The sequence below is a fragment of the Melanerpes formicivorus genome, unplaced genomic scaffold (assembly GCF_026170545.1).
Source record: "Melanerpes formicivorus ecotype bairdi unplaced genomic scaffold, bMelFor1.0.p_v2 SCAF_3, whole genome shotgun sequence".
Classification (NCBI taxonomy): domain Eukaryota; kingdom Metazoa; phylum Chordata; class Aves; order Piciformes; family Picidae; genus Melanerpes; species Melanerpes formicivorus.
The window spans coordinates 19361702-19377201 of NW_027142355.1; the positions used below are offsets into that span (position 1 = coordinate 19361702).

At 44.8% G+C, this 15500-nt stretch overlaps 1 protein-coding gene across 1 annotated transcript in view; it reads left to right on the forward strand.

Moving 5' to 3' along the window:
- Positions 1-2058: 2058 nt before the first annotated feature.
- FAM107B (family with sequence similarity 107 member B) overlaps positions 2059-15500 on the forward strand; it is a 102083-nt gene continuing 88641 nt past the window's right edge. The window contains exon 1 of the mRNA XM_068168067.1: positions 2059-2137. The gene's annotated coding sequence lies outside the window, so the exon portion shown is untranslated. The remainder of the gene's footprint in view (positions 2138-15500) is intronic.

Genomic DNA, 15500 nt, shown 5'->3' on the forward strand with positions numbered 1-15500 from the left:
GGTTCTCTATAACTGCCTCATCCATCCTCCTGCTCCACGTGGTGGCTTGGGTGTGTGACAGATTTGCAATCACACTGCGTTTTTAATAAGGCTGTCCTCCCCCTTTGGACGTCAAAGGCACTGTTCAATCTCAGCCTCTGACCTCTCTGAGCTTCCCTCTTATATTTAATCTGGAAATACTACTCTGAAAGATGAAAATGATCTCCTGCCTGCTTTATGCATCAGCAGCTCCTCCCTCCCTTGCAAGTAGCTGTGTGGCATCATGCCATTACCAGCACCAACTCCTGCAGGCTTCATTGCTCACACACAGAGCCGTGGCCAGCTCACCACAGAATATGCCAGCAGTGGTGTATGCATGATGTAAAGCCTGTTGGCTTTTTGCTTGTGGGTGGAAAACTGAGGCATGGAGAGATAGAAGAATGTGAGCAGGAGGGGATGAAAACCAGCCTGCAGGCTGACTGCTGGGCTGTTCCATGGTGAGTAAACACATTTGCATCAGTTGTGATCCATGGTATGTCCTTTTGCTCTTCTTGCTGAGAAAACTGCTTATAGTATTTTTGTCTGTCTTGATAGGTTGGATGAAACCACACCTTTTTGTTTTTCTTGATGAATGTCTGCTTGGCTGTATCTGCTGCCTGAGGTCAAGTTGTCTGTGTCATTACCTGTAATGAAGCAAAATAAAGCAAAACGTGTTTGGTATTTTAAATACAAGAAAGCTATTTACACCAAGGAAGGGTTCTGGGTGTTGCTAAATCTGCTCTTAATTCCTCAGGACAGCATTCATCTTTGAGGCACCATGCACCATCATACACTCAAACCTCCATCCGGATCTCTTGAACGTGTCTTGCTTTTCTCCCTTTTCAATCATATGAACACTTCTGACAGGGCATTACCCCAAAAGCCTTGAAAGTACTGAAAGAAAAAAACTTAGTTTGCACTCATCTTCGGTTACACCTCACCATGGTAACTGCAGTTCAGTTTTCACTATATTAGGACAGAGCCTTGAAGAGTTGCAAAGTTCCATCCATGTATCATCTGTTCAGTGTCCAGCACTGATTTATGTTACAGTATTGTATCATTGAATAATTGACTGGAAGAGACCTTTAAGATCATCAACTCCGACTGTTAACCCAGCACTGCCATATCACCACTAAAGCATGTCCCTCAGTATCATATCCACATCTTTTAAATGCCTCCAAAGATGATGACTCAATCACTTCCCTGGGCAGCCTGTTCCAGTGTTTGACAACACTTTAATTGAAGACTTTTTTTCCTAATGTCCAGCCTAAATTTCTCCTGGCACTACTTGAGGCTGTTTCCTCTTGTTCTACTGTCCCCCGCCTCAGTATGGCCTCCTTTGAGGTAGCTGTAGCAATGAGGTCTCTTCTGAGCTGCCTTTTCTCCAGGCTGAACACCCCCAGTTCCCTCAGCCACTCCTCATAAGACTTGCTCTCTAGACCCTTGATCAGTTTGTTGCCCTTCTCTGGACACACTCCAGCATGTCAGTGTCCTTCTTGTAGTGAGGGGCCCGAAACTGAACACAGTATTCAAGGTGCAGCCTTGCCAGTGAGGCGTACACTGTTCTTGATACAGGAGATGACAAGGTCCATCTGGTCTTGCTCCAGGTATATGAAAGTTGTGTGTCTGTCTTAGGAGAATCTCTGATGTTTATCCCAAACTAAGTTTTCATTCCCAACCAGCTCTACTATTCAAATGCTGGGTGAGTTTTGTGAGGATCCATGTGATTTCTGAGCTTCACACTCTCCATCTGTATTAGTGGCATTATGGAGAAGTGATGATGTCTGACACAAGGCTGTTAAAAGCCTTGCTTTCATGCTAGGCATGAATTACAAGACCGAAGAAAGATGTGTTAGATGTATTTCATATTCCTATTTGGTATTAGTATAATTCAAATCTTTCTGCCTCTTTCACAAACAGTTTAATGGTTTGCATTTTCTCTCTCTTTCTTTTCTTCCCCCCCCTTCTCCCTCCCTCCCCCTTCCACGTTCCACCACCATACCACCCCCCTGCCTTCTCCTGGGAAATGAAACATAAAAGGAAGAAGAAGAAGAAGAAGAAGAAGAAGAGTCCAAGAAGGAGCTGGATTCACCAGTCCTGGAGAATGAATCTTTACCAGGTATAAGTGGCATGTGGAGCTTGCATCCACTCTGTGGTGCAAATTAAAGCCTATGTTTTCTAAATTATCCTGAGCTGGGATGATAATGTGATGACATTCAGATACTGGCAGATGGAAGAGTGAGACATCTGTGATAATAGACCTGGGACTTGTGTTTCTGTTATAGCCTGGCTGTTGTCTTGGGGTTTGCTAACACAGTGGTTCTATGGGACAGACATTTGGAGTTAATGCTTTGGCCTTATCCCTTTCAAAAGATAGTGACTATGGGTACATGTAGCACTTGATCTACCCTTCAATCCATACACTGCAGAGACATGTTCTTACAGCGTGAATGAGAAAGAGTTTGTTCATCTTTTCCTTTAAATTTCATTCTCTTTTCACTAACAAGAAACAATGGTACAAGAAATATCTCTGTAAAGTATTTGATGTGAATCACAGCCAGGCTGAAGGTTGTTTACTCCAGTTTGATAGATCTGGCTGTTAAAATCATTGGTAATTCCCAAAACATCTGTTAAAAAGATATCCAGCTGTGTTTGTTCCCTGCCACTCCAAACCTGTTTCGGTGGGAAGCTCCTGCTTAAGCTCCTGCTTCTCTTCCCTTACCTTCCCAGACTTGTTTTGAGAACTCTTGTGTACCTCTTGCTCCTGGATATGTATTGGAGGCAGTGGGCAACAAGTATTTCCTGAGAAGTCTTCTGGCCTACTAAAAGAGACCTACTACTGTCTTAAAATTTGGAGTGATTTGATGAAACTATAAGAATGTAGGAGCTGGCTGGGTGGAAGGTGAAATGCCCTCATCTTCTGAAACATGGACTCCACTTTCCAGCAGTGAGAAGGATGAGGTGATAGATATGTGATCCCAGATGGATACAGCTGTGAACAAACATATTCCTTGCACAGATGCTTATTATCATGGGTTCCCATAATTTTTACAAGTGCTGAGCAGAAATTGATTGCATGGGAACCCCTTGTGTGAGATTGGACCAGGAGGTATTGCATCTTACCTTTCTAGATAAAGCAAAACAAAGAAGAGGCCACTACAGGTTTCATCTGTGTAGGGTCTCCTCTGCCTTTCCCTCCCTGCCTGGTTTGCAATAAGCAAAGCAATAAAATGAAATGTTCTCAGCGAATCTGTGGTTATAGATTGAAGTGGGGCCAGCATTTAATATAGAATGGAATGGAATGGAATGGAATGGAATGGAATGGAATGGAATGGAATGGAATAGAATAGAATAGAATAGAATAGAATAGAATAGAATAGAATAGAATAGAATAGAATAGAATAGAATAGAATAGACCAGGTTGGAAGAGACCTTCAAGAGCATCGTGTCCAACCCATCAACCAATCCAACCCACCTAAACAACTAAACCATGGCACCAAGCACCCCATCAAGTCTCCTCCTGAACACTTCCAATAATGGTGACTCCACCACCTCCCCAGGCAGCTCATTCCAATGGGCAATCACTCTCTCTGTATAGAGCTTCTTCCTAACAGCCAACCTAAACCTCCCCTGGCGCAGCCTGAGACTGTGTCCTCTTGTTCTGGTACTGGCTGCCTGAGAGAAGAGACCAACATCGGCCTGTCTACAACCTCCCTTCAGATAGCTGTAGAGAGCAATAAGGTCACCCCTGAGTCTCCTCCTCTCCAGGCTAAGCAGCCCCAGCTCCCTCAGTCTATCCTCATAGGGCTTGTGTTCCAAGCCCCTCACCAACTTCGTTGCCCTTCTCTGGACTCGTTTCAGCAAGTCAACATCCTTCCTAAACTGAGGGGCCCAGAACTGGACACAGTACTCGAGGTGTGGCCTAACCAGTGCAGTGTACAGGGGCAGAATGACCTCCCTGCTCCTGCTGGCCACACTGTTCCTGATGCAGGCCAGGATGCTATTGGCCCTCTTGGCTGCCTGGGCACACTGCTGGCTCATGTTCACCCTACCATCGACCAGTACCCCCAGGTTCCTTTCTACCTGGCTGCTCTCCAGCCACTCTGACCCCAGCCTGTAGCACTGCATGGGGTTGTTGTGGCCAATGTACAGAACCTGGCACTTGGATGTGTTCAATCTCATGCTGTTGGACTCTGCCCATCTGTCCAGCCTGTTGAGGTCCCTCTGCAGAGCCTCTCTACCCTCCAGCAGATCAACTCCTGCCCCCAGCTTGGTGTCGTCCACAAATTTACTGATGATGGACTCAATGGGCCCACCCAGATGGCAAGTGAGAGATCAGAGCTGGAAAAGGATCCTGGAAAGGCTGCCTGGGTATCTATTTGCAGTGTTTAAAATTTTCTGGGCACATGAATTAATCACTCAGTAATATGCAGTGCTGGAACATATGTGAACTCTTAACCTGAACCTCCAGTTTATTTATGATAATATGAGCCTTGTATAACAGTTGTTACTAGCCACAGTGGATGTGCTGACTGGAGAGGGGAAAATGCCATGGCATCAAATGAGCTGCTGCTGCAGTGGGGCTGCCCAGGCTGCTCAGGGCAATGTGGCAGGATAAAGCCTCTGAGGGATTCTACATTTGAGCTGTTGCAGCCATGGAAAAATTGTAGTGAGGAAAAAAAGGATAGAAAACTCTTCTCCTGTTTTTGTCACTCATGTCTGTGCTGATACTGCCTGACATCAACACAGGTGGTTCATGTGAAATGTCTGTAGCACATCCTGGAATCAGTAATGTAAGAAAAGATCAGAGAAACAAAATGGTTTCATTGATGTAGCTTTTACCCTTCATCAGTTAGAATCAGTCGCAAGGTTGCTTTAATTTTTTGTGGCAGAGACATGAAAGTGAACCTCCGAGCTCTTGCATTTGCCATCCAACAGACAAATGAGGGAGCAGAGATGCCCTGAGCAACACACAGCTCTTGGCACTTGTGTAAAGAGTCAACTGGAGATCAATACTGAGCTGAAGAGTTGCCCTCTGATTTGTGGTTTATCTGAGTTCCACTAAAGAAAAGCATGTGAGCAAGACAGTGTTCTGAGCAGAAGAATAGCAAATATTTTCCACCTACAGTCTGAAAAGTTCAGCCATCATTTTGTTGTTGGGCTTTAGCATCTCTCACAGGGATCTGTCATTTTAAAAAATGAAAGCTTGAATATTTTCCTAGCTTAAGAAAAAGATGATGACAAAAGAAATGCAAGATTGTGAAGAAAATATTCTGAAAAAAACCAGACACACCAAAGGGTTGTTTTTCACAAATACCTGAATGAAACCCAGTTGTCCAGCAGGATGCCAAGAGGAACTGGGAGGAGAAATTGAAGCTCAGGGAAACATGTTGATGTCCAGCTGCCATCTGTGACTGCCCGCAGGTGACTCTGCAGCATGAAACAGCCTTTCCCCATCCAGGCCTCTGTGGGATGGGGTAAGATGCTGGTGTGAAGATGATGATATGCTGGGTGGATGTGCAGCTGCTTTCTGGGTCCTTCATGCTAAGGCAGAGGGAGTTTTCCCCTTGGCACTTCCCTAGACTCACCTCTAGGTAAGGACTGAGTTAATATCTTCCACTACTGTGATTGCCCATGACCTATTACTGGCAAAAAGGAGCTACCTCTGCCTCCAGGGAGTACTCACATATTGCTGTGCACTTTACTGATAAGCATATGGGTCCCAGCAAGCTGCAAAGAAGGGAGGACTGGAAGAGGGATCAGCTGGGGTCCACTGCACCCCCAGGCAGATCCAGGAGGAAGAGGAAAGAGCAAAAGGGGAGAGCAAGGTCTGCTACAAACTCCTCATGTTAGTGTCTCAAAACCTTACTGCAAGAGGACTGCTCTATCTTTACTTGCTGGGCTACAGTGGGCTGTCACATTGTTCTTCCTCTTGATCTCCAGATTCAGGTCCCACCTTAGCTCTGGGTCACAGCTTAAATATCTGGGGCATAGAGTTCTGTGCTAACAGCTTTAGCATAAGCCCTGTGCAACACAAAAAACAAGTTTTGGCAGCCTTCTCACAACTGCTTTGCAACTGCTTCTTCACAAGCCCCATCTTTTGGTGCTTCTCCTGTCACTGACACCAGGAGTAATGATGGCACTGGCTGTCAGTGCCACAGGGACACAGTGTCTGGGGAAAGGTACATTCCATGGGCCAGCTGAAAACCACATGTCCCTCCACAAACCTTGAAAGCAAAACCAAAGTGGGAAAACAAGGGAAACGGAGGCTTCTTGCTAAAGAAAACCCACAGGGTGGCTCCTCTCTTCTTGGTGCCATGGTGTGGTTACACACTCCACAAGAAGTGAACTGGCTATGATCCAAACAAAGCAGAAAGCATTTTTCTGAGCAGAAATCAGAGAGTTTGCAGGTAACTGGCAAGTGAATGTAGCTGCAGTACTTTAAAATATTAAGGATTCCAACTGGACAAGCTGCTCATCTGCTTCTGTACCAGGATCGGAGAAAGAAGATACTTCAATCAACTTCTAGTGCTAACGAAGGTGGAAAGGCCAGTGCTGGATGATGAGCTGCCCAGTAAGACATAGGGGTGTGCTCATTTCTGCTGTCTTTCAGGCCAGCCTATGCTGCTGGTGGCACTACAGCAAGCATCTGCATGGTTGCAAAATGACTTTTTTTCATGCCTTTCTTAAGCCAGGCCAGACTTCCTTTGATTGCAGTAGGGTCAGGCCACAGGTATTTTTAACCAATGCTGAAGCAACTGCATTGTTGCTCAGCCACAAAAAGGTCATAGTTTGCCTGGTTCAGCAGGTCTGTTCTCACAGCTTTCTGCTGCTGGCAGGACTTCTCCATTAAGCCACAACTTCCTTCTTCAGCTACTAGAGAATGAAACATTTTGTCATCTGGAACTTTGTCCTTTGTTAAGATAGCAGCTAACAGGAGACAAGCCTAAACTAGCCAGGATGTTTATATCCTTGGCCAAAAGGATGCTTGAGCAGAAGTGGAGCATCAGGTTAAAGGAACAGGAAATGGAACTCTACAGCCAAGTGGAGTTCAACTAGAGATGGATTTGGGTTCTGCAAACTAGACAATATCCCACATTACAGATTTACCTGCCTTCCATTTCCCTCAAACATGTGTACAATTCTCCCTGTGTGTGTGATTCATGCTAGAGCCAGTTGTGACCTTGCAACATGAGCATGAGGCTGTGGGCAGGAAGATCTGGATTCTATTTACATCCCTTTCACATAGCACCCACATCTTAGGGTATGTATGTTTCTCTCTGCAGTGCTATGTACAAATGTAAAGATGAAACGAAAAATCCCAGGGAATGCTAGAATTAAAGGGAAAGAGGGAGCAGGAGCTTTGTGAGTGTTACTATAAGGAACTCCCTCAAGGTATCATAATCTCCAGGAAGAAAAATGTATTTTTTTTTCCTCAAAGCATCCTCAGCATCATGGACACCCTTCCAGGCTATGGGCCATTTATTTATGTTGAGACAAAAATAAGAACTCTAAAAACATCCCTTCCTGAAGTGCAGAATGCCAACCCACATCACATACCTTGAATGAACTTAAAAGTAACAACCCATGGCACATGTGACATGATCCAAAACTCAAACACCATGTAACACCTCAGGGCTCAGAAATCAGATCCTTTTATGTTATTTTCAAGTGAGCTATGCCCTGACTGGCCATCCTGAGAACAGAAGCCTTCATGATAGCTCATATGAAGGTGAACAGGCAGAGGCAGGGGTTTCCTTAGCAGCTCCATCAGATGCAAGTCATGCCAAGGAGCTGTGAATGTCCCTTTGCAGGGTCCCTTCCCCTACCGTTGGTAGCTGGCATGGAGCACCAGGTGACGCAGGAGCAAATGGTTTGTAGTTTCACTTTGGTGGGGCTGGTAAGCAAGCATATATTGGGGAATTTATCTGTGTTTCTTGAAATAACCAAATGGAGCCTGGGTATCTGGAGGGATTTCTGGTATTTCCTTCTTCCAGTTAGGCTAAGTACACTTGAGGATGACATTATCTTAATATCTTAACCCTACCTCTTCTAATCCTGATATGAAAAACAAAGCATAGAGATTCCTGGAAATGTGAGGTTTAAAAAAACCCCAAACCACAACAACAACAACAACAACAAAAACAAACAAAAAAAGGTGCTGGACCTTCTTTTTTCCATCTCTGGAAAGGGAACATGGTCATTAAGGGGTTTGGCAGTTCAGCCCAGTTATTATTTTATTCCATATAAACCCAGAGCTCTTTCGTTGTGCTCGGTGAAACTTTCCTCACTCCTGCTTTTCTTTTACAGAAAATGTAAATCACTTATTTTTAAATTCCCTTTGGACTGCCACAGATTCCTAGCCATCAGGAAAGTCTTGCTGGAGAACCTAATGTTCTCAGTTAAAACAGCAGTATCCCTGAAACAGAGTCAGTAAAACTTGTGACTTTTGCTTTCAATCATAAAAGTTGTTTCTCAAGGCAAATTCCAGGGGAACTATCTGTTGGCCTTCAAGTAGCACAGAACCTCTGTCAGACCTACTAAACAGAAACTGTCTTCTGGAAGCTTCTACAGAGAGTTTTCCTTCAGCCTATTTGTATGCCACACAATTTTCATCTCAAGAAGTAAGTCTTCCCCTGCACTCAGTGAGAAGATCAGACTCTTTTCCACTACAAACTTGGTTCAGGTATCAGCCTCTCACTTTGGATTCCCCAACAGCTCCAAGCTAACAGAGTTCTTAGAAGAAAGACTTCACAAGAAAAAAAAAACAACCAACCAACCCTGTGTTTTTATATTTAAAACATTGCATACCATGATATACTTCAGGAACATCTGTCTGCAAGGATCCAGATGAACTTTTCTTCCCTGAGTCTGCCTGTGCAAGGAGGGATGTTCCTCCTGTCTGTCTGAAGAATGGGACTGTGGGGATATTCATGGAATCATAGAATGGTCTGGGTTGGAAGGGACTTCCAAAGGTCACCTAGTCCAACCCCGTCTGCAGTAAGCAGGGGCATTCTCACTTAGATCAGGTTGCCCAGAGCCCTGTTGAGCCTCACCTTGAATATCTCCAGAGATGGGGCCTCAACCTGTTCAAGAGTTTCACTGCCCTCATGGTAAAGAACTTCCTCCTAACATCCAATCTAAATCAACTCTTCTCTAGTTGTGTGTGTGTGTCTGTCTGTGATGGCTCCATCACAGTGAACACTTTTTGCTCATTCCTTTAAAGGCCTACCAATATCTGATATCAGTCTTTTATTTTTTTATCATATAGTCTTTATTCTTTTAACTCAGGACAATAAATATATATATTGAGGTGATAAATTGAGGTTCATATTATGTTAAAATTTCTCAATTTCTTCAGCCTTGAGTATTTTTTTTTAATTGAAAGATATAGAGCTTGTGTGGGGCCAGTTAAGGCAGGAGATCTACAAAATGAGCAAATCTAAGTATTTTTAAGTTATCAGCACTTCTGGATGAGGAATATAATCCTCATGGATGAAGGCACATGCTTACATGCCCTTGAGGCCACTGGTTTCAGCCTTGCTTGGAGACTGGATACTGAGCTAACTGGGCTTCAGATCAGATCACCTGCTTACTACACCTTCTGCAGCTAAACTCTTCTTGATGAGTGAGGTTTGGTCAAAGTCATTGCTCCCATAGCAAAGCTTCAGTCCCAGCTGGGGCTTTAGGATGCTGTTGGAGAGCCAATTGCAGTAATGAGGAGCTATTTGCAAGCAGTTCAAAGCAGACTTACTCAAGTCTATAAAATTAAAATATTTTATTTCCAAGATTTGAGTTTTGCTTTGCCTATTTGGTAGCACTGTGTTTACTGGTCAGTGCTGGTTTTATTTGTGAAAGTTGAGCTGTGAACAAAGCTGTGACTATCGTCTGCAGGAGTGGGGGAGGATGCATTTCCTTCAGGGAGGAAGCTGGACAGGAGGTGAAAACTTTGAGGAAGGATTTGTTTTGCCAGCTGTGGTGTGGTGGGATACATCTCAAACACCCCACACCTATGGTGCCTGCTGCTTGTCATGCAGCGAGAATAAACTCCCAAGTCTCTTTAGGTTTGTTAGGACTGGAAAGTGCCTCCTTAGTGCCAAAAAAGATTAGTCAAGTATTTCCTGCATCCACCCTGCAGAAAGCAGGAGGTCAGAGCAGTGCAGCGAATCTCTTCTTAGGGCCAAAAGGAGACAATCACCGAGATGTTACACAGAGTCAAGAAGTCATTCTGGAAACCACAAAAACTGGATACTGTGTAATATGAGCAATGTGAAAGAACTGAGGAGAGAGAGAGAAATGGGTTTCTGTAGTTTCTGTTATGGACAGCATAGAAGCACTCACACTCCCTAGCACCAAGGCATGCCCTAAGCATAGGACCAGTTAGTTAGCCCAGGCAGGGATGAAGGCCCCTGGTGCCCCACGGTCAGAGCAGGCAGGACACCTGATGCAGGGATGCTGCCCACAGGGGTCAGCATGGACAAGTTACACAGGATCACAGGATGTTAGGGGTTGGAAAAGACCTCTGGAGATCATCAAGTCCAATCTCCTCCTGCGAGAACAGGACCATATAATCTAGTGCAGATCACATCCAAATGGGTCAAGATTCAGCCAGATGATACTATTAACTACTACAAATGCCAAAATAAAATGACTCAGCTGAAAAGTAAGCTGTGGTGTCTGTGAAGTTAAAGAGGTTTGCAAAAGTTTTTATTTTTCCCCCAAAACTTCTGTCCCATTTCATGGAGGAGAGTAGGAAAGGACAAGAGTGATGCCAAGAGATACTTGTAGGTCAGCCAACAACACTGGTGGAGGAGTAAATAAAGAACCACATGAGCGTAGGTGTTTGGTTTTCCAGCTCATGTAGTGAAAACCCTTTTTTTCCTCAATGGCTTGATAGAGACAGGGCTTTCCTTGCTAATGGCTGGAACTGCATGAAGCCTCCCAACCCCAGGTCTTGTCTGGAGCAGAGTAAATTATATGCTCTGTAAAATATGGTCAGGTTTCAGTATCAGATTGCCTAAATATGCTTCTGAAGCTGCAAGGTCTTCTCCACACTAGACTTTGCTGATGTGTTTAAAATAGTTCCTATGCTTCAGCAAAAACATTTCCTGCTCCTGCTGAGGTCCTTCCAATCTGTCTGCTCAGGCTGGCAGAGCCCAACTGCAAGAAGCAACAAGCTGCATGACCATCTGGCTCCAAAACATTGGCACCAGGCAAAGCATGGTCCAACACAATGGAGCAAGATGAGGAGTGATCCGCCAAGGCTGGTCTATGGCCACCATGTTCCAGCAGAGCCCATGCAAAGTGTTCACAAAGGATGTCTCCACCCACTTTTCTGGAGAATACCCCAGGGAGGCAGAAAAGAAGGAGAGGTGATGTCATGCTGGGTAACCCTGGGGTATTATAACTCAAGATGCGATAAACTAAATACTGTTGTGATTTGCCCCAGGAAAAACAATCTTTATGCCATGACTCTCAGGCTGAGAAAGCAAAAATCATCTCCTTAGTGCATGTCTCTGATATTCAGCACTGGTGCAGGGATAGATTTGGGCTCAGTCACCCGCAGGGAATGTCAGGTGGAACAAACCAGGATATTTTTCTGTTTTCAATGTAAGACATACTCACTGTGGCATATTAAATAGGTCATGAGACTGTACTGATTTCTTCAGGAATACTCCTACACCTGGCAATAAGATGGACATCCCAGGCCATTGGAAGAAAAAGGGTGGAAGCATGGATTATAAGAATGGCCTAGGAGCCACAGTTTAGGTTTTGGTCTGCTACAGACCCTCTGTATGAACCAAGAGGACAAAATGGGCATGTATAGAGGACCATGTGCTTTTATGTCCAAGAGACATCCAAGCTTGATGTCTCCAAAGCAGTAGAATAGAATAGAATAGAATAGAATAGAATAGAATAGAATAGAATAGAATAGAATAGAATAAGCCAGGTTGGAAGGGACCTTTGAGATCACCAAGTCCAACCTATCATCCAATACTATCTAATCAACTAAACTATGGCACCAAGCACCCCATCCAGTCTCTTCCTAAACACCTCCAGAGATGGTGACTCCACCACCTCCCTGGGCAGCCCATTCCAATGGTCAGTCACTCTTTCTATGAAGAACTTCCTCCTAACATCCAGCCTAAACCTCCCCTGGCACAGATTGAGACTGTGTCCTCTTGTTCTGGTGCTGGCTGCCTGGGAGAAGAGACCAGACCCCACCTGGCTACAACCTCCCTTCAGGTAGTTGTAGAGAGTAATAAGGTCTTCCCTGAGCCTCCTCTTCTCCAGGCTAAGCAACCCCAGCTCCCTCAGCCTCTCCTCATAGGGCTTGTGTTCCAAACCCCTCACCAACTTTGTTGCCCTTCTCTGGACTCGTTCCAGCAAGTCAACATCCTTCCTAAACTGAGGGGCCCAGAACTGGACACAGTACTTGAGGTGTGGCCTAACCAGTGCAGTGTACAGGGCAGAATGACCTCCCTGCTCCTGCTGGCCACACTGTTCCTGATACAGGCCAGGATGCCATTGGCCTTCTTGGCCACCTGGGCACACTGCAGGCTCATGTTCAGCCTACTATCAACCAGTACCCCTAGGTCCCTTTCTGCCTGGCCGCTCTCCACATAGAGAAGGCAGATGGGAGGTGAAGCTCAGCATAGCTGATCATCAGCACCCAATTCATGTCTTACTGGCTGACTCAGTGTTAATAGAAGACAACATCATTTTTCTTGCTAACATGGATGTGGAGGAAAAAACACGCAAGACTGCAAAGAGCTCAGATGTTGCTGTAGGATCACAGGACATAGCTAATGCAAGGAAGCTGAGGGCATATGTTATAAAATCCATCCCAGTGGCAATTAATCTGGTGCTTTCTTCTATTTCCACTTGGCCTCCTCCCCTATCCCATCCTAGCTCCCTACTCTCTCACTGAATATCCTCACACTGTTCACATTCCCTGTAAATGTGGCTAGACAGACCAATTGTATATAATCCTAGAGCTACAGTGAACACCCCACCCTGAACCCTGAAGTTCTGTACACACCAGGTATTCACTTGCTGAGCATTCAGACCACATGTTGATAAGGAGAATGTTGGGGATCAAATGGTTGGGCTGAGATGAAGATGAAAGCACATCCTGTCCAGTGTGTGATAAGCAACACTGATTTTTGCTTATGAAGTGACAAATGCTGAAAGGTGTCACAATATTATCTCAGAGTACCTTGTTGTGGCCTTGCTCTGCTACTACCTTTCACATGTCTTGCTCTCCTGCTTACCTTGCAGACTCTCCTCTGCTACACAGAAGCAGGCATCTGTGCACACTTCGCAGTCTGTAGAAGGGCACAGCAATGACAGGAAGACCTCAGTGGTGTCTCTGCACACTCTGCCTGACTCACAAAGGAAGCCATTGAATGCTTTGGTATTGTCTTCTCATTTTCTGCTGTAGGACCTAGAAATCTCTTACAATTACAACCTTTTCCCTCTTTTGTCTCCTATCCTTTGCTGATGAGGAGAATCAGCCTTCAGTATGGTTCTCCATATGTCACGCTGGTAAGGTGCTGAGTGAGATTCTGGAACAGGCTGTTGCCTGGTGAAGACCTGGCTGGTGTTTTTGCTTAACATAGGTTATTTTTAATCAGTCTCACTGGCTCATCATGGTGCAAGTTTCAAGTTTTGGAAAGGGTGAAAACAAGCTGGATGAAGTCAGGAAGGAAACTTATCTGGCCTTGCAGGGCCCAGATGCCTAGAGGTTACTGGGAAAAGAGGTTTTGAATGACAGATATTTATCTTTCATTGGCCATAAACATTCTTTGTCATGAGGAGATGGTGGGGAAGAACTGGCAGCAGATTCTGTGCTTAGCAGCCTTAGAAAAAGAGAGACATCCTCCTTATGGCAGACACACTCGCAAGACACAACAGACATGCAACAAGGAACCATTGGAGCAAGGGGGAGTGATTCTTAGCAGATCATGCTGGAGGAGCACACTTGTCTGGTGGCACCCCAAAGCCTCCAAAGTAAAGGTTGAGGGGGACCTTCATGGTAGTCAGGGTGCAAGGGCATAGAGGGGCTGACCTTGTGTCTGGGCTGTGCTTTTTGCAATGTGACAGGGAAGGCGCTGAAGGTATTCCACCCAGGTGACAGATCTTTAGGGATCTGTCTGTAGCAGATTTATGAGGCAGACAGAGGCAGGCAGTAAGAGTGCTCTTGGCAGCACTGATTACTAGCACAGTGTGACAGGACATCCAGGGCGTAGCCACAAGAGAGCCAGCTCACACTGACATGCACAGCTATTGAGATATTCCTGGTAATCTTTTGGTTTTTCCCCTTCACTGACTAAGTATTTTTTTTTCTCATTTTTTCTTTACAATACCCAAAGTAAACACACTCTCCTTTCAGACTCCTCCTCTGACACAGCAAGTTGGACTGGGTTTAATAGCAATCCATGTTTTCAAAGCTCCATGAGATGAAGTGTGAAGGACTTCCAGCTCTGTTTGCAAGCTGGCTCCCAATGGGGTCAGCAGCTGGTGCATGGAGTGATGTGTTTCCTGCCCTGTGGCAGTGAACAAGAGGTGGATGGAGGAAACAGATGTGGAAAATCCCTCCCAGCATACTGCTCAAAAGCACCAACAAGCATATTTGCTCTCTTTTACAGTGTGGTGGTAATGACTGTTTAGTTTTGCTAATGGAAAAGGGCTGCTGATCCTGATAGTGGGATTACCATGTTGCCACACAAATAAGCAAGAGAGGAGGATAAGAGATCTTGTTTTATTCTCTTGCTTTGTTCCTGGCATAGCATCAGGTAAAATCTTCACAGGGTGCCTCAGTGGGTTTCTCAGATGCAGTCACTAGAGATTGTTTCACTGACTGCAGTGACTGGATGTGAATGACTGTTACCTGCTTCCTTGCAATGACAGCTAAGAGAATATGAGTTAGGTTCAGCTGTCTGCAGTGAGCAGAAGCAGAGGTGAGCATTTATTAGTCACTTTGCACTGCCGACAACTCAGCTCACTGCAATCTTTTTTTTCCATGTAAAATTCCTTAAAGACAGGGACTGCATTCTGTACAGCTATGAGCAGAGGTTTGCTGATGCTCAACAGGTAGTATCTTATAACTGATATACATACTGCTCCTCTCATTCCTTTGCTGGGAAAAGCCATGATGGAAATACCTGCAATTATTAGCTATATACTTATAGTCTTGGTTTGTATTGGATCAGGAAGAGAAGCCTTATAAAGGTTTGGGAGCAGGTTTACATTAATAAAAATATTTTATAGAGAATAATTTAAAAACAAAGAGAAAAAAAAAGAGATAATACATACTGATTTTCTTCTGTAGTTGTCACATTAGAAGGGTAATGGAGAAGATTACAGCTGTTTCTAAAGGGCTAGCCAGGATCCAAGCTCTGAGGCACAGATCATAGAATCACTGAATCATAGAATGGTCTGGGCTGGAAGTGACCTCTCCAACCTCCATGCAGTCAGCA